The sequence below is a fragment of the Panicum virgatum genome, chromosome 7N (genome assembly GCF_016808335.1).
Source record: "Panicum virgatum strain AP13 chromosome 7N, P.virgatum_v5, whole genome shotgun sequence".
Classification (NCBI taxonomy): Eukaryota; Viridiplantae; Streptophyta; class Magnoliopsida; order Poales; family Poaceae; genus Panicum; species Panicum virgatum.
The window spans coordinates 42,851,705-42,870,343 of record NC_053151.1 but is presented as its reverse complement, the minus strand read 5'-3'; the positions used below and the strand labels follow the sequence as shown (position 1 = coordinate 42,870,343).

At 45.1% G+C, this 18,639-nt stretch overlaps 1 long non-coding RNA gene across 1 annotated transcript; it reads right to left on the bottom strand.

Moving 5' to 3' along the window:
* Positions 1-3,989: 3,989 nt before the first annotated feature.
* On the bottom strand, positions 3,990-8,209 carry LOC120683905. Its single transcript, XR_005678976.1, has 3 exons — positions 6,735-8,209; positions 6,599-6,647; positions 3,990-5,938 (listed from the first exon to the last, which is right to left on the bottom strand). It is a non-coding gene; the product is annotated as an uncharacterized LOC120683905 (long non-coding RNA).
* Positions 8,210-18,639: the final 10,430 nt, after the last annotated feature.

Sequence of the window (18,639 nt, the reverse complement as noted above, 5' to 3'; positions counted from 1 at the left end):
TTCGGAAAACGTGTGCGCTATAATTCTAGTGCGATCCAGACAAGGCCAGGATGCAAGCCTGTTTACAATGCCTGTTTTGATTTTATCTCCCACACATTCATGTCATAGATAGCTCATAACTCCCATGTCACCACCTATCAACCTTAGAAATTAAAAACCAACCATAATATTTTGCAGGCACTCTTTGTGCAGTCATTTATCTTTCAGAGAAATGGTTTGTCAGTTTGCAGTCACCTATCCTTGTGAATAGAGGTTGAGTTTCTCGTGGATGGCGTGATAAAAACCATAAGGATCACCAAATCTTGGATGAAATTTCAGAATCAAAAGCTGTTAAACAGCCGGATGGAAAAAAAAATTCATGGTGCAGGCTTTGGTCTGATGAGCCTAAATTCTTCTCCTGAGCCTAAAACACAATGTCATTTTTTTTGCCATGGTATATGAACTCCTTGTACATGATACTTGTTTAAGATCATTTGTGGCTTCTAGAATGATAAAATGGTATGGAATGTAGGCTGGTTGTTGGTCTGTGGCAATTGAATCAATATCATGTTTTCAGTAGCATGCTTATATTTTAATCGGAGTCAAACTGTAAATCAACAGTGCAGTGCATCGTACATTTTAGAGATGGAATCTCCAATAATGTACCATGACGTACATGTGTACATGTTCCTGCACATAACAAATTTGTTACTGTGTTTGGCAGAGCTCCACTCCAAAAACTCCACCAACTCCACCAACATGCCATGCCAAACGCGTCCAGCTCCAGCAACTCTAACTCCAGAAAAAACCTGGAGTTGAGGGCCAACTCCAAGTTTTTCTTGGAGCTCTTCAAAGGGTGCTCCAAAAACACCTGATGTGGACTTCCACATGGAGTTGGGGCCAAATCACCCACCACTGTGCAGCGTCCCCACATAAGCAGAGACTAAATGTGATACAAATATCAGTCCCTCCCAGGAGGCTGATAACACATTTATTTAACAGATGGTACAGTCACCGTACAAACCTCCGAGGAGGCGGACACTCGATACAAACGATAATAAGTAATAAAACAGCTACGGTGATACACCAAAGCACGACCCAGACGGTCTCTAGTTCGGGCTCAGAGTAATGTGCTAGCAGAAGCATCTTGCAGAGGACCAACACCACAGGCAAGGTTGGGCACGGACGCAACCTCTACTCAACGTCTTCAACAACGAAGTCCGGATCCTCTTCTGAAGAGAAACCACAAATGTATATCAGGTGAGTACAAAAGTACTCAACAAGTCCAACACCATCCACGGAGGGGGGTAACACAGATATGCTCAGGATAAATACAGGATAAGGCTGGGGTTTATTTGTAGTAAAGCTAGATTTCACACATGCAGGCGTTTATTTTGAAAAGAGTTTTCTTGAAGCAGTTCTTGCTAGCCGATTAACGAGTGGGGTTGTTCCTACACAAAGGATCCAAGTTTTAATGCTACCGGACTCCTCATCCGCAGTAGCTCACGGCACAACTACCGGACACCTTCTAAAAACAACACACACCACGAAAACATCCCTCCCAAAAGATCTAGTTGTGTGACCAAACCGTAACTCGCCCAATGCCGTGGGCACGGCTATTCGAATAGGTTTTAACTCTGCAGAGGTGTGCAACTTTACCCACAAGTGGGGTAGCACAGCACTATCACCTTAGTGTCGGTGCAGGTCCCAACATAGCCATTACCCACCTTAGTTAGATCTGACTAGCCAACACGAACTTCACCAAGGGGCTATTGACCTAATACTGAGGTTTAACCGGGGCATAAGTCACCACGACCCTATCCCTTCTCCTTGGTCACCCGTTGCTCTCAGCTCTCCTAATGGCTATCAGACTAATTAGTGGGGTTTATGCTAAGCCGTTGCCACATACAACGGTCGAGTGGTTTGCACGGTAGTTGAGTTAGGCAAGATGACACATCAACTCGGTCCTTAATTGTGACAGGGTGGATATCTCCAGACCTTCTCACTCTACCACAATGGTACGAGCCTCCAACGCATGACAATCCACCCAGGGAACGCCATTCATCCATCCTATCTTAACATTCTTTTCTTTTGTAACCCAACTTCCCTTTTCTTAATACTCACGCATTTTTCTCTTTTATAAAACATGTTGTAACCATTTAAAACGAGTACCGGGTCCTAAGCGGCGCTCTAGCAGCGATTAACATCCAAATAAATCATATTTAGACATTAATCTAGGTGGTCAAGGAATGGTTATAACAAATCAAGGGGTGGCTATCCAACCATGTTTTCAGCAGTCAAAACATATACAGTTTTGTAAAACAGGCCAATAGGTTGTGGTTATAAAACTGGGTCAAATATGCAATCAAAGGATGAGATTGAACTTGCCGTCTTCAAAACCTTCCGGGAGTTCCTGCTCGCGGTACGGTTCCTCAGGCTCCGGCTCGTGGTACTGCTCGGCAAACTCCTCAACGGGTTCTTCCTCGTTCATCTGCCCGCCGCCCAGGAGTGAGTAGTGGTTAGGGATCCAGCCGTTGTCCTCCTGCCAGGCAACCCACTGATGTCGTCCTCCCAGACCGGAGCCCCAAATCCCTTCCCCTTGCGGCCTTGCGACAGCCACCACGTAGTTCGGTCGTCCCTCATCTCACGCCGCCTCCAATTCGGCGGGTGTCACCGCCGGGGCCATCGTCGCAAGCCACCTGCCTCTTCTCTCCCCTCCCGGACACCCCCCTCTACTTCGGCGTCGGTAGCGCCGAGAGTATATAGATAGCAGTCCAGGCGTTGAAGCTGCCAGACCCACACATGGCATTCCCCCTATGCCGCCGCCCCTCCCGGAGCTCCTAGGGTGCAGCAACGGAGGTGGCCTCGGAGAGCAGCTCACACGACTGCACGTCAATACAATGCTAGCGCGAGCAGCAGCTTCAGCCATGGCTTCCAGGCTCCAGCATATGTGCTGCTGCAGTCATTGCCTGCACTGTCCGCAAGGTGTTCGACAAAATGTACATGACCTAATACATGAGGCTTCAGTGCTTCACAAACATGTACTTCACAAACATGGTCTAATACCAAAGTTAGCGTTCAGATTGGTTTACATGACTGAAAGGTTACAATTCTTAGACCATGCATTCTTATTGTGATTTTTAGGCACAATTTATCATAGAACCTGATTGTCACAAGCTTGGGGGCACTGACACTTTGTTTAATATCAGACCTGATGATCACAAACTTGGGCATATTAACATATTTGCTGTGCCATCTGATAATCACAAATAAGCGACACTGCATTTGATAAAATAAGAAGTTGCCGGACGTATAACAACTATAATTTAAGGCCACTATATTATTCATCACTATTGATACCACTACCAGCAGATTCTGGCATCTATATATCTTCTTTTATATATGTTTCGCAGATGATGTCCACAAAAGTTTACTTTTTGCAACCATTTTCTGAGTCTAGGATCATTATCCTCATTTGCACCATTTTCAGCTTATTGTTCAAATTTTTCCCTCCTGAACAAAAAATACCTATATTGGTATAGGATGCAAGTGTTAGAGTTCTATGCCTCGTTGATGGTAAGCATTGTTAATGTTCGAAGCTACCTTATGAAATAATAATCATGCTAACCCATAAGGCCGTTCAGGCACGGAGCTCCTCTACCCCTCTACTTCTAGAGAGACGATGCTTGCTCATGGGTCGTGGCTCCTGCACACCATGCGCTCAGCCTCCCGCACGTGCTCTTCGTGACTGCCTCCACTGCTGTTCCATCTAGCTGAGCTCTCCTATTAACTAGTGCATGGCGCGCGCTATGGCGTGTTCCTAATTTTCTTGTATCGCGTGTTGTTTTATTGCCTTGTTTCATTCATTGGCATTCAAAAAGTAGATTTGTTTGTATATGAAGTATTATGCTTTCCTGATAGCCGTTAATAAAGAAAAATTCGAAATAGTTGGTACCCTAAAATGTAAATTCAGGAGTTGACATGTTGATTCACTGATAGACGAGAACGTGTACATAAGGTTCATCAGCTCATTGACCGTAAATGACATAAACCACACAGGTACTACTACAAGAAGATAGAATAGGAAATAAGGTTATATATAGCACAAGGTCTAGAAAGTTAAGTGCAAACAGGTAGAAGTCATGGCAGCTGGTAACCATGTTTAACATCAGCAGGCACACTAAAGGAAATGATGGTTACATGGTAAGCTAAGTTGCTGAATATGCGGTCCTCGATGGTATTTTAAGGAGGTGCCTACATAATGTACAAAATGGACGAAATCTGATTCCACAGATGACTGCTCCTGTCAGCTTGTTTCATCCTGCAGAAAATGATGCTCAACAAAGAAAAGATGTTAGTTTAGGTAGCATACAGAAGCTTAATTTCTGTTTTTTTTTCTCTGGTGTTAGAGAGGCATCCCCTGCAGGAAGTTAGTACGTGGAAAAATTATGTTAGCATAGTATGGAAATGTATAAGAAGTTGGTGTAGCTAGTTGATTTGTGTAAACGTCAATGTTCTTAAGGCGTTGAGGCGAGGTGTGGCGCCCTACCTCCTCTGGACGCCTAGGCGACGCCTAGGCGAGGCGAGGCGACGCCATACACCAACGTAAAAGCAGAATATTAGCAGTATAATTAGCAGTATAAAGGGGAAAAGAAATGAGAAAAGAAGAAAGAAAAGAGAAAAGGCCCAGGAAGAATGTAAGGCCCAGCCCACCAAATCACTACCAGCCCACAAACTACTCATCTCCTCCCGTCAGCCCACCCGCTCCCCCCTACCCTATCTCGTTGTGCGCCGCCACTCGCCCGCTCCTCCCTTCGCGGCCACCCCAACGGAGCACCAGCGCCGCTAGTCCTCCTCCCTGCCGCGGCCACCCCCAGATGGAGCACCAGTGCCCCCGCTCCTCCCTGCCGCGGCCACCCCCAGATGGAGCTATGGCGCCGCCGCTCCTCCTCCCTGCCGGACGGCGCGGAGGCGGTGCTGCCCAGGCGCAGCACTGTCGGAGATGGCAGGTACAACATCATCTTGCTATCGCTGATCGGTTTTCGTCCTCTTTCTCCCTTCTCCCTCCCTCCATCCCTTCCTGACATGAATTAGGCAAGGCGTCCAGGACGCCTTGGAGCCTTGGAGCGCCTCATCGCCTAGGCGACGACTAGGCGACGCCTAGGCGACGACGAGGCGACGACTAGGCGACGCCTAGGCGACGACGAGGCGACGCCTTAAGAACTATGGTAAACGTACCATCAAAACAAGATAGATTAACAACTGGATGCTGTTCCATAATTCAGTGGCTGGTGAAGCAGCTGGTAAGGTAATGCCATAAAGTGATTAAATAATGCAGACTCAAATCTGAACCATGTAGACTCCATAGCATTTGCTAAGGACTAAGGTTATCATGGAAGGAATCAGGACCTGAACTAAAAGGGATGTGGCGGCTCTAAACTGCATGCATTTCCTTATGTGTGGCAAGTAAATGATGGTAGCAATTGACCAACTTTAATGTTATTGGCTAGTTGTTTACATGGCCATCTTTGAAAGTGAAATTGTGGCCTGTAATGGTATAATGAACAAAGTATGAGCACTATAGTTAAGTTAAAGATCATGCAAGAGTAATGAAATCTGAATTTGATGATCTAATGGTTGTTGATATGGAAACTTACCAAGAAGTTAGGATCCCTACCAGATTTGGTAGGTAGGTATTTTGGAAGAAATAAAATACTAATAAATAAATCTAATTACCTACTAATGAACAGATAAATATAATCTGGAAAAGACGCAAGACCACATCACATGAAACTGGAGTAAATTGCAGAACACATGCAAATGGTCACCTGAGTAAATTGCAGGACATGTGCAAGGTCATCATTGGGACAAGAAGCCTTCCATGGCAGGCCATACATATGATCAGCAAGACAAGAGAATGCATAACTTGTCAACATTTTCACACTTGGAATATCAGTGGCTGCAAGTAAGCAGTGAAGCGTGTTGTCAAAGGTCATACAGAGGACAATTGTTCACAAACAGTACAAAATGCTAAGCAGTGGTGTAATTATCAATATATTGAGATAGTAAATTTTCAATTATACAGCCTAAGAAAGAGCTTGTATAAATGAAAAATATGCAAATGATTACTTGAAATTTAACAGAATCTGCTTATAGCTGTCCTGTAAGGGCCACAACATGTTTCCAAAATAAGCATAGGTGTCCTGTAGGGCTTTTAATTGAAATAGTCTTAGCTAAATGAGTGTACATAGATAAATCTTGTGGGTACACCATGTTTCCAAAATAAGCATAGGTGTCCTGCAAGGCTTTTAATTGAAATAGTCTTTAGCTAAATGAGTGTACATAGATAAATCTTGTGCACTTGTGCTAGAATAGCTAGATCTCTTTTGCCTATCCTTTTGGGGAGCACATGCCAGGTAAATAGAACTCTCATGAATAACGACTAAACATGAAATCAGCAGGTAACATGCTAACAAATGAGTGCAGGTAACATGCTGACAGCAGAGAATCAGACGCAGATCTTGCAGACATCAATTTCTGAATCAAATATCATGCCGGGTAAACAGAATCAAGAAGATAAGAAGGAGACGTGTCTAGGATTAGTAAGATCTGGACTCACCAGTTGAGGATCCTACAAACCTACAGAACGAATCTAGATTCTTGTTTGCCTGTGAAGGTGAACAGACAATTGGGGGTATTAGATAAATAAAGCACGCTAGAATAAAATAAGAGGAAGGATAGCTGGACGAACTGACCTGCGACACCAAGGAGGAGATGAGAGTGCTCCTAGATCTGGCACTGGACGGAGAAACTTGCAGCAAAACTCCTAGATCCGCGCGATATGCAGGAACTCTTCATGAACCGAAGGATCAAACACAGAATAAAAGGAAAGGGTGTAGCTAAGAGCGCACCAGCAGCGGCACCCAAACGCGAATGAAGTCGAAAAAACCAAAATGGCCGGAGGAGGAAGAAAGCAAGTGCAGAAGGCAAAGAAGAACAGAGGTATTCAGACATGTCAGGAGTTGGGGACAGTATGGGTGTGACGGGCCTATGAAACTTCGTAGTAGAGAGGCAGCCGCCGTGACGGAGGAGCGCAGGAGGTGGCGTGGCGGCTCCTACGGGTGGCGGAAGTCTTGTCCTAGAGGCCGTCGAGGTCGCTAGGACGGATGCCAGTGATGGCGCCCTGCTCATCGGCATCTGCAAATCGATGGACGCTGCGGCCGACACCGATGACGCTGCGGCCAGAGTGGAGGCGGTGCAGGGCAGTGGACGCCGGCGCAGATGATGCAGGGCGGGTCGAGGCGGAGGCGCACGGCGGCGGCGGCGACGAGGCAAAAGGCGGCGCCGTTGGCGAGCAGCAGCGTCACCAGCGCCGTGCGCGCCGCCACTGCCAAGAACTCGGGCAAGGCGTGGAAGGACGGGACGGTAGGAGGCGGTGTTTGGTGGAAACGGCGGGGCTACCCGTGCCTCGCCGCGGCGAGCCGCACAGGTGCCAGCGGTGGTGCGGGCTGTGGCTGCGACGGCGGTGCGGGGGGAAGGGTGCGGACGGTAGCAGTGGCGCGGTGTGGGGAAGGGGACGGGCGGCGGTGACGACGACGACGTGAGGGAGGAGGACGCACGTCAGGAGCGATGGCTGCCGCCTAGCCGGCCGCGAGGGAGGAGCCGGGGCCTGCGAAGCGCCGCCGCCGATGCCTGCACTGCACTGGATGGATCTGAGGGAAAACCAGAGGCCGAGAGGTGTGGGGAAAAACGTCGTTCATGCTCTGGAACGCTTGGGGAGCCGGCCGCGAAGATCACGGGCACGACGAGCACGAAGCAACGAATGCGGCGAGGGGTGGTAGATGAAGAGCAAGGAGAGGACGGCGAGTTTCAGTATGAACGGGATGACAAAGAGATCAGCATGAACACGGACAAAAAGAGCAGAGACTGCATGCTTTCATGGGCGCTCCACGCGCTACAGGATTGCGGGACTGAAGAAGATGTGGAGAGTCGTGTGAACACAAATGCACTGTGTAGTGTGCGTCGCAGTGAAACAAAGGTCAAAAGGTGGACGACGAGCAGCCCGACGAGGAGGAAGAGCAGGAGCGTGGCGCGGGGAGCCATGGCGCCAGAGGTAAGCGAGCAGGATGGCGTGGTGCGGTAAAATTCGGTGTGAACACGTGTTCACGTGCACAGCTGCAATGTGAAAAGCTGACGAAACACTTGCTGTGTGAAACGCTGACGAGAATGGTTGTGTGAAACACAAGGCGCGGCAACGCTGCGTCATATTTCTAGTGATTCATGCATTTTGTTACTTCACGTACGGCACCAACAAAATCTAACTAAACCGCATGGCACAAACAGGAGTAAACTAAACGCTGCTGCACTGTGCAAAAAATATGAGTGGGGATACATGGTGTTACACTCACACGATGCTTCATTAAGAATTAAGATGCACATAATTATTTTTTAATAAAGATGCACATACTGGACACTCTAAATTGTTTAACAAATATCTACTTAAATTTGTGTACTATGTAAAATATTTACGAAATCGTCAAATGGTGCATAATTTTTTGTGCAAGGCAAACAAGTAATAAATGTTGAATAAATATAGGCACATATATATTTGTGGAAGAAGTATTTAAAATAATTTTTATAACTCGTAGTGAATTAATTTAATTACTACAACATGTTCAAGATGCACATATATTTTGTTTAATTATCTATGCATAAATTTTGGTGCAGATAAAAAATGTCAAAATTATTAAACATGTGAGATGCACAAATTTGTGTGCACTATTGCCTGAAATCTTTAGATGGACGTTCTGTAGAAACCACATGGTAAGAAATAGTATTATATATGTGCAACTTCATCAATTTTATGGAAACGAATTGATGACCCAATCAGAACAGATGCACATTTTTTTTTGCAAATAACAAGAATTATATTTAGTATATAAGAGCACATGAGGATGTTTATATTGACGTGTACATATTTTTGTGCTTAGTTTTTTTTTACAAAGCAGAAATGCACTAGTCTGTTCAAAGAAGCACTGGTCTTCGTATATACATCAATAAAGATTGAAGAAAAATGCTCAACATCACCAACGGAAGATGAACACCGCAGAAGTAGGAAAAAACATTGCTTATGACCAACCGGTTACTCATAAACTTGTGCTCACAAATCTCCAAACACAAATATTATGGGTTGCATCGCGTACATACATGTTATGCATGTTGACGACGGTGGGCAGTGGGCTCCCCCGTGGTTGCATCGCGGACTCGCGGTAGAGCAGGAGCTATCGAGCCCGCCTGCGGAGGCCACCGGCGCTAGCCCCGGCGCGCCGCGCCACCGCGTCCAGGCGCATATTGCCGAGTCCAAGACGGCGGCGGGGCGCACCAGGAGCCGCTGCTGGCACCTTGGGGAACCTGGTGCTGCTGCCAACGAGCAACGATCTTGTCGATGTCGGTCTTCTTGAGCTTGGCGTCCACGATGGCCTTCTTGACGAGTCCGAGCGTGAGAGCGTCTTCTTGAATAGGTCCATGTTGAGCTCCTCGAACTTGGCCCTCGTCAGCGGCTCGGAGAAGTCGACGCCGTCGAACAGGGACTCGATCTCGACGCGCACCTGGTGCTGGCTGCCGCGTCGTGTCCTCCGCGAAGGCATGGGGCGGCGTCGCCATCGCCCATTCGCCCGCGAGCCCGACGCCCGCCGTTGCGTCGGATCTGGCGAGAGAGGGCGGCGACAGCCCGAGGAACGACCGGTCGAGCCGGGCAGCAGCGCGAGCGTGGGGGGCCGAGGCGCCGCCGGTCAAGCCGAGCAGCGCCGCGGCCGCGACGGCCTGAGGCGCGCGCCGCTGGGAGGCGAGGAAGTTCACGAGGAGGAAGGACGAGGACCGAAGATGGAGGAGCCAAGATATGAAGGAGGCTACATGACTATCATGATTGGAACTTGCTACAGCTCTATTACGATATCTTAAGTATGATCTTCTCCTTCAAGCCTGATGGAGGAGATGAGAGACGAGATGGACGGAGAGGAGCGCGAGGAAGAAGACGAGACGGGGACGGAAGAAATGACTGCATGCACGGAGTGCATCTATTTTATTCCTATAACTAGGTGTCGGGAGAAAAAAATCAATGCAATATACAAAATCTGGAAAAAACATAGTGGCAACTGTAGCAGTGAATGGCGAGCCAGCTCTAGTTGGAACCATGTGGACTCTTTTATGTCCTCTCATTTATCATCTTTTTATTTTTATTCATTTTGATTTTTTTCTGCGACATGAGCAAGACGCCAATGGTACTTTTTTTTATAAGTTGGGATGTCTCCATTGAGCTTCTGTATGCACACATATCTCAGATTTCTAATACCACAATCTCTGCGTACATGTTCTATTGTGTATGGAGTCAAAATGCTCTCAATATATGTTTTTCCAAGTTTACAGACTTATAATTTATATATTTATAATTTTAAAGTTAGATATGTAGATAAGTATCTAACCAATATGTGTGAAGTTTCCAATTTAGTTAAAAGTTTCTAGCATGTGCTTATAAATTTTGGACCTACGGAGCACAAAGTTCGAAATGTGTTAGTACAAATTTCCTGCAGCCATGAGCGAATCCAGCAACTAAGTCAAGAGGGGGTTCACTCTCCATTCTCTTCTTCTTTCTCCACTTCTCTTCTTCTTCGTCTCCCTTTCTTCTTCATTCTTTGGTCCCAAAAATGAAGGGGGGCTTAGGAGGGGTATCCATGGATCTTGGGAAGATAGAGGGGGCTTGATCCTCCTAGACCCCCATGTAGATCCGCCCTGCCTGCAGCTGTGATTGTAAAGTTTGGAACTACAAAATTTTGGATTCGGGTGCATAAAGTTTATAATATGATAGTAGACATTTACAATGTGTTAGTAGAAAGTTCACAAATTCGGAGTCAAAGTTAAGAATTACAAACTTTTAAACATGTTAATAGAAACTCTTGAATTTATTAAATTACAAATTTGTGGAGTTAGTTTTGTAAATATTTTAAACTAGTGTCTCCAAAGTTTCTGAATTCAAAATGCAAAGTTACCAAATTTTGAATACAAAATTTTCCACATAATGTTGAAAGCTGGACATGTCAAAAGTTTTGAATATATCGTTTGAAACTTTTTCATATCCAATCTTAAAGATTTTATATGTTTACTTAAAATTTTGAAATGTACAAAGTTTCTCATTCATTGAAAGAGAAAATAGTTACAGTTTTTACTATATGCTTTATAAAGCTTTGTATATAGGAGTACAAAGTTTGTAAAATACTAGTACATAATTCTTGGATGCAAGAGTGTAAAGTTTTGAAATTGCAAAGTTTCAAATCTAGGTGTACAAAGTTTATAATGTGCTTATAGAAAGTTTATAAATTTGGATAAAAAACACTTATACTTTTTGTGCTAATAACACAAGTTTTTTGTATTGAGTCAAAATACCCTGAATATATGTTTTCAAAGTCTATGGACTTATAGTTTTACATATTTATGATTTTAGACTTAGGTATCTAATTATGTATATAGGTACTCAAACCAATATGTAAGAAGTTTCAGATTTACCCCTCAGATAAAATTTACTTAAAAGTTTCTAACATGTGCTTATAAAGTTTTGGACTCACGGAGGATAAAGTTTTGAAATGTGCTAGTATAAATTTTCCTGCAGCTGTGATTGAAAAGTTTGAAACTAAAATTTTTGGAACCGAGATGTCTAAGTTTATACTATGATAGTAGAAATTTTAAATATTTTAGTACAAAGTTCATAAATTCAGAGCCAAAGATAAGAATTACAAAGTTTTTTGGATCCTTGAAATATTCTGAAACATGCCATCAGAAAATCTAGAATTTATTAAAATGCAAATTTTGGAGTTAGTTTTGAATTTTTTTTAACTAGTGTCTTCAAAGTTTCTAAATTCAAAGTGCAAAGTTACTAATTTTTGAATGTAAAGTTTTTTCAAATGATGTTGAAAGCTGGACTTTGTCAAAAAATTTAAATATATCATTTGAAATTTTTTCACATCCAATCTTTAAGATTTTAGACATTTACTTAAAAGATTGGAATGCACACATTTATTTATATGAAATTTAAAATTTTCCTCAGATAAAATTTTACTTAAAAGTCTCTAACAAGTGCTTATGAAGTTTTGGACCCATTGAGCATAAAGTTTTGAATGCTAGTATAAAATGTACAAAGTTCTTGATTTTATTGTTTTTGTATTTTTATAAAGATGTGGACTCCGGTGTAGAAAGTTTGAATATATGTTAGTAGAAAGTTTTTGAATTTTGTGTGCAAGGTTTCAATTATAGTTTTCAAATATCCACGTATAAAGTTTTGTATCTAGTACCATAGATTTTTTTTTTGGAATAGAGTTCTTGGTTTAGTGTATAAAATTTTGGAATTGCAAAGCTGAGGACTCCGATGTAGAAAGTTTGAAAACATGTTATTACAAAGTTTATTATTTTTTAGAGTGCAAGGTTTGAATTAAATTTTTGCATTTGGGAGTACAATGTTCGATATATGCTAGTAGTAAGTTTCAGATATAGGAGTAGGAAGTTTTGATATATGTCTTCAAAATTTTTTGAATGTTGCACCAAATTAAAAGGTTCTATATACATAATTTCAAAGATTCTATTAGCAGAACAATGGTTTGGATTTGAGAGTATAATATTTATAATGTGCACATGCTAGTAGAAAGTTCCCAAATTTGATGTGTGAAGTTTGGAAATACAAAAGTTTAAAGTTTCATATACCCACTACAAAGTTCTAAATATATGATTTCAAAGTATTTTTTTGAATTTCAGATAGATAGGGTTTTGATATGTATAAAGTATTTAATATTATATATGATTCCAAAGTGTTTTTTCATTTTTGTTCATCGGGTTTTTTTATTTAGTTATGTTGATGAGAAGGCTATTTTCTCTATGATATTTGTACTTTGATATATATGTCAAAGCAATCCCCCCCAACCCGTGTACTACCCACCTTATCCATTGTCCCGAAAGGTGAAAAAATGTGCACCAAGATCACTTCTGAGCTAACTTCAAAGTATCGTGTGAAATAAAGTAAAAAAAATAAATAAAGAAGCCAGACAAGGGAATAGGAAAGCAAAAAAACATGTGCGCTGCTAGCTTATATGTATGCGCGTGCGTTGGTAGATGTTTCTAACATTCGTTCGCTGCTAGCTTGCCACAGCGAACGCTTGCCCACTAGTGCCCCTGGTTTTTAGTCGTTCTTAACATGCTTCCTAAACTTATTTGGTTGGGGTCTATCTCCTCCTAAAACTTCTTTAGTTTTGACTTTAATGGTCAAACCACATTGTTTGTGGAGTCGAAACTGTTTTTTAAAATATATTTACCAAAGTATCTTCTTGATGGTAATATGGTAATTCTGAGAACACTTTAAACCTTAGAGAGCAAGAAGTCAGTGAAGCCATTATTTTCTCCTGCTCTGTACAGTAGGCCATTCTAGGACTTCATTTGGGCTTCTTGGACGAAGCTATTTTACTTTTACGCAATTGGTAGAAATTTATTACAAAGTATTGGAGAAACCCAGCAAAGAAACTCTAGTAATTGTTAGGGTTACTTGTGTTATCGTCAAAGGTACTGGTGTTTGAGAAAATGACATATAATGAAGGGCATGCAAGACTCAATGAATGCCATAGTCAAACCACTACTTAGCTTTCAATATATTGTGATTGATATGTAACAATTAATATTTATTTAGTTGTTTATAATTTGATAGAAAGCAGAAACATGCATCTTTCTAACTTTTTTTTTCAAATTAGTTAGTACCATAGAAAAATTTAATGTTAGCAAGTGGCAATTGCCATTACGTAGTTGCTATACTCTACAATGCCAGACAACACTACTCAAGCAATCTATAGACGTACGTACATGAGAGACAATGGTTAATTCATGATAAAAGAAGAAAAGGAAGTTGTACCTATAGTGGCAATAGCATGAAAATTTTAGTATCCGTGGTCTTTATGTAAGTAATTTTCTTCAAAATATCAATTGAGAATGAAATACATTTTTTATAATTTAGTTATTTATTTGCTATTTATCTAAGCTGATTTTTACTATATTGCAACACTATATATACTTTTGGCTTCCCATTAGGCTGCCTGTTACGTAGAACACCATGTATCTGTTCTCGTGTGCATTGTATTTCAAATATGATTGAGAGAAAATGACATATAATGAAGGGCATGCAAGACTCAATGAATGTCATAGTCAAACCACTGCTTAACATAAAAAATGAACATACATGTGTTTCCAATCCGATTCTCTTGCATGCATCTCATATCCCTCTCGAATAATTTTACAATGCTTGAGGACGTATCGGGGAGCGTTTCATGTGTCTATGATTCGTGGGCCCAATATGGAGAATGGCATTGAGAGGCATTAACAAGGAGGCATTGGGAGGCGTTAGACGTGTCTATGGACGGTGGATTCATATATGCCGAAACGCCTCCCCATGCCTCGCAATGTCTCCAAAGTTGAAAAAATTAAAAAATCATGGCATTTTTTCTATAGTTATTTTTTAATCAAGGGTAAAAGAGTAAATTCATAATCATAATATGCTAATTTGTGGATCGATAGTTCAGGGAGGCAAAGGCGGATGAAGGGCTAACGGGCAAAATAAAGAGAGAAAGGATCAGATGTATTCCAAGTTGAAGTCGAAATGTGCCAGGCTCTGCTCTTGGCTGCAGAGCAGCAAGAACTTGTGGTCCAGCGCGTACGTCGTCGCCCACCGCCTGCTCCCTGCCGCCCGCTGTGCTGCTGCTGCTCCAGCTCAGGCTCTGCTCTTGGCCGCAGGGCAGCAAGAACTTGTGGTCCAGCGCGTCGTCGTCGTCCACCGCCTGCTCCATGCCGCCCGCTGTGCTACTGCTGCTCCAGCTCCGTGTACGGCTCTAGCTTCGCGGCGCCGCTGCCGCCGGAGGCCCAGTCCAGCGGGCGCAGCTAGCCATCGCTTCAGGGGATGGTTCGTGGAACCATCGCCTGAAGCCAGCAGCCCGGACTCCTCCTTTCTCATCTTCTTCTTCTACCTTCATCCCCCTCCACCGCCGCCCAGCCCCGCCTCCACCCCACCGACGCCAGCCCCGCTGGAGCTCCACGCCAGCCAGCCAGCACGGAGCTCCGGCGGGACCCTAGCCCGCCCGCGCCGGCCGCCCTCCCACCACCGCCGCTGCCGCCTCCCGCCACCACCGCCTCCGTTCACCGCCGCCGTTGCCGTCGATTCCCCCGCCCCGGCGCCAGCCCAACTGCCATCTCCCACCGCCCGGCCGACGGCGCCCTCGCCGCCCCTGCGTCCGCCTCCTCCGCTGGGCCGGCCTGCCGCCGCCGGCCCTCCCTCTATGGCCGGTGGTGAGCAGCCGCCCCCCAGCAACCCGAACCCCTAACCCGGAACCCTAACCTCGCCGGAGTTCGCCGGAATCTCGCCGGAGTTGGAGGAGGAGGTGATGGGCCGTACGTGGGCCGCTTCAGGCGATGGGTGGGACTTTTGTCGCGCGCGCGATATATAGCTATTCCGCAGTGCAGCACCTCACTGTCGGGCACCGCGCTGCTCATCTCGTTGCAGGTCCTGTTGCTGCTGTTGCTGGAGGTCTCCCCGTACCCCAGATTCTCTGACATGTCGAGCACGCTGCTGTAGTCGGCGACGATCGAACCCACCGGCGTCCGGGGACGCCTCGCTGACACTGTTGTCGTACGGGCTGCAGTACAATGCCGCCACGCTGGCCGTGCCTAGGTCAAAGCTGAAGTCGGCCAGCGGGAACGGGTCGAACACAGCCAGCTGCTTCTGGGCGAGGCCCTCGTCGGAGTCCCCGGCGGCAGCGGGCGCTCGTGGTCGTGGTCCCAGGCGTCCGGCAATGCCGCCCCCGCCTCCGCGGTGCCGGTGCCGGTGATGAGCTCGTGGAGCGCGAGGATGACCATACTGCCCTTGGAACAATACAATCAACAGAAAAAAACTATTTTGCATAGACACTGGGAGGTATTGGGAAGTATTTGGAAGTATTTCCAAGCATTGTAAAAGGGGTCGCAATCGCCCTCTGTTACGTTCCATAAAGGCACAAACTCACCGGACGGCCATGTCGTCTCACGTCTCCAACGTCCTTGGCTCCGGTTGGAACAGCCTGACGTTGGCGTCACCTCCTTTGTTCCATTATTTGGCAGTGTCATCTAGGTCTTCTAGAGGTTGCTAGCACTGATGTTATTTCTTCTATCTTATTGTAACTCAATTCCAAAAGCCACCGCTCTTTGTAACTCAATTCTTGAAGGAAACTTTTACGGCCATTTAGCTACATTCCAGTTAAGAGGACTTTCACGGCGCACAATACTACCAATATTAGTAGAAACTTAAGTCTTGCAAGTAAATTACTGCAGTTTCCTTGGTATAGTCATACATATAACTATGTGCTAGCCTTTGTGGAAACTTGAAGCATAACTGTAGAAGATTCTAGCCTATAGTTGTCGTTTGCATTGATTTTTTTTCCTTTCGTCTTAGGTGCTCAAGATTTCTAGTCTTTTGTTCAATTGCTATACAGGCCGATCGAGTTGGGTGCTCAAGATTTCTAATCTTTTGTTCAAGTGCTATACAGGTCGATGGAGTCTATGTTAGCTCCCCAAATGTAGTAGCAGTTCTACCATGAGAAGAAACACTCATTTGTTATAAGAAAGGAAGGACTTCCTGACTTTGGTAAGATAAGATATGTTGCCCTTGGTTACCTACTAGAAAATTAATTGTTAACAGCATGACAGATTTCTCATTGTAATCATGTATGTATTCCTATCAGTTGTGTGGAATTCGTGGGAAAAGAAATCGAAGACTATGGTGGACATTGCTGATGAGGAGTACAAGCAGATGCTTTGCATTGATGCGACCGTGATGAAGAGAGTGATCACCTTGAAACGAGGAGTGGACAAGGAAGCCGTAGCTATATGCAGTTTCATCCACCAGCTGCAGCGATCATCCTGTCAGCATCTAGCGTGTAGTCAGACTTACCCCCAGCCCCTTTTCCTCCGGCCTCCTCCATTACCACATCAGCCTCAACTTCCTTGGAATCACCTGCCTTCTGCTTGCGGTTTACCTCATCTTTTGCTTTATCAGTCGTACTCCAAGCATTCTGATTATCTTGCTCCTGACGCGCTCTCCATTACTGGAATGTCTTCTCGCACCATTTTCATCACTGCCCCCTCTAGGTGTAGGAGCATGCCGTGGCCAACCACGACCATGAATCCATGATTGCCATACCCATAGCCAAAGCCTCCTCTCCTCTGCACCTTCTCCCATTAACCCACCATCACTCTGTCTCTCTGTTCTTACGATCTCTTCTTCTCCACCAGCTTCCCTCTTAAACATTCACCGGCAGATTCACCTATAAAACGAGCAGACACACTTCCTGACCTCCACACGCTCTCTCTCTCTCTCTCCCGCGCGCACGCACACCCCTCCACGCTCCACGTGCACGAGAGACAAAGGGCGGGGCGAGGCACGCCGCACGCATGGCACCACCTGTCGACTCGCCGGTTCCAGCCGCTGCTTCAGGCGTAGGCGGCGGAAACGCCGATCCAGTCGTCGACTCGCCGGTTCCAGCCGCGGCTTCAGGCGGAGGCGGCGGAAACGCCGATCCCCTCGACTCGCCCGTGCCAGCTGCGCCAGGCGGAGGCTCCGCCGCTGATGGCGTCGAGTCGCCGGCGCCGCTGATCATTGCAGTGCACCAAGAACAAGAAATTAACCAGCAGGTAAGTCACTAGCTAGCAGGGGCGGAGCCAAGATTGAAACATAGAGGGGTCAATTTACTAATACCGACAATCAGAAGGAGTCACACATTATTAATGAACAACATTAGCAATGAAATTAGGAGATTTTATATATAGTTAGACCAACATTAGAACATTAGGGGGGCCATGGCCCCCGCCCCCCTGTCTCCGCCTCTGCTAGCTAGCTCGCTTGTTTTGATCGTTTGCTGCGGCGTTCAATCCACCCACGTATAAAATGTGCACAGGAACAGTTGATGATTAACAGGTGGTTGCCCATGCGTACCTTGTTCTGGATTCTCGCTGCAATATATGCAACAACAGCTTTAATCGCTGTTGTTGCTGCAGTGGTGCTGTTTCGTTCAACAAAAGTGCCGTCACGACTTACAAATTCTGTGTGGATATTGTATTTCACCAGGCAAATCGCCCCTGGACAGGTATTTATGTAGAGTAATTATGGGTATTTCAGTGTTAAGCGTTGGCCAGATTAAAACAAAATTCATTTAAGGAAAAGTTATATCTCACTCATGTGATTGGTGGCTCTCTCTCACTCGAATTTGTAGCCGTCCGATGCTTCATGAATGTTCTGATCTCTCTCTTCTCTCCCGCACTCTCCTATTATCTGTTTGTCTCTGTCACATGGGGCCGGATGTACTATTTGTATTTGGGGTTCCGTGCCGATATTTTGTCTCCTACTCCGCTCTCAAAGCTAGTTTATTGTCTTTTCTCTTTTCCCCATTTCTCTTTGTCCAGTCCAGGTACGGCGATTGGTTCCATCCCATCTTGGGATGGCAACGGCCCCGATCCCCGACGGGGATTTCATCCATTAAGGGATGTAAATGGGCCAGATTTATTTCCTATGGGGAGCTTAACGGGCCGAATTTGATCCTCGTCGGGTGAAGCGGG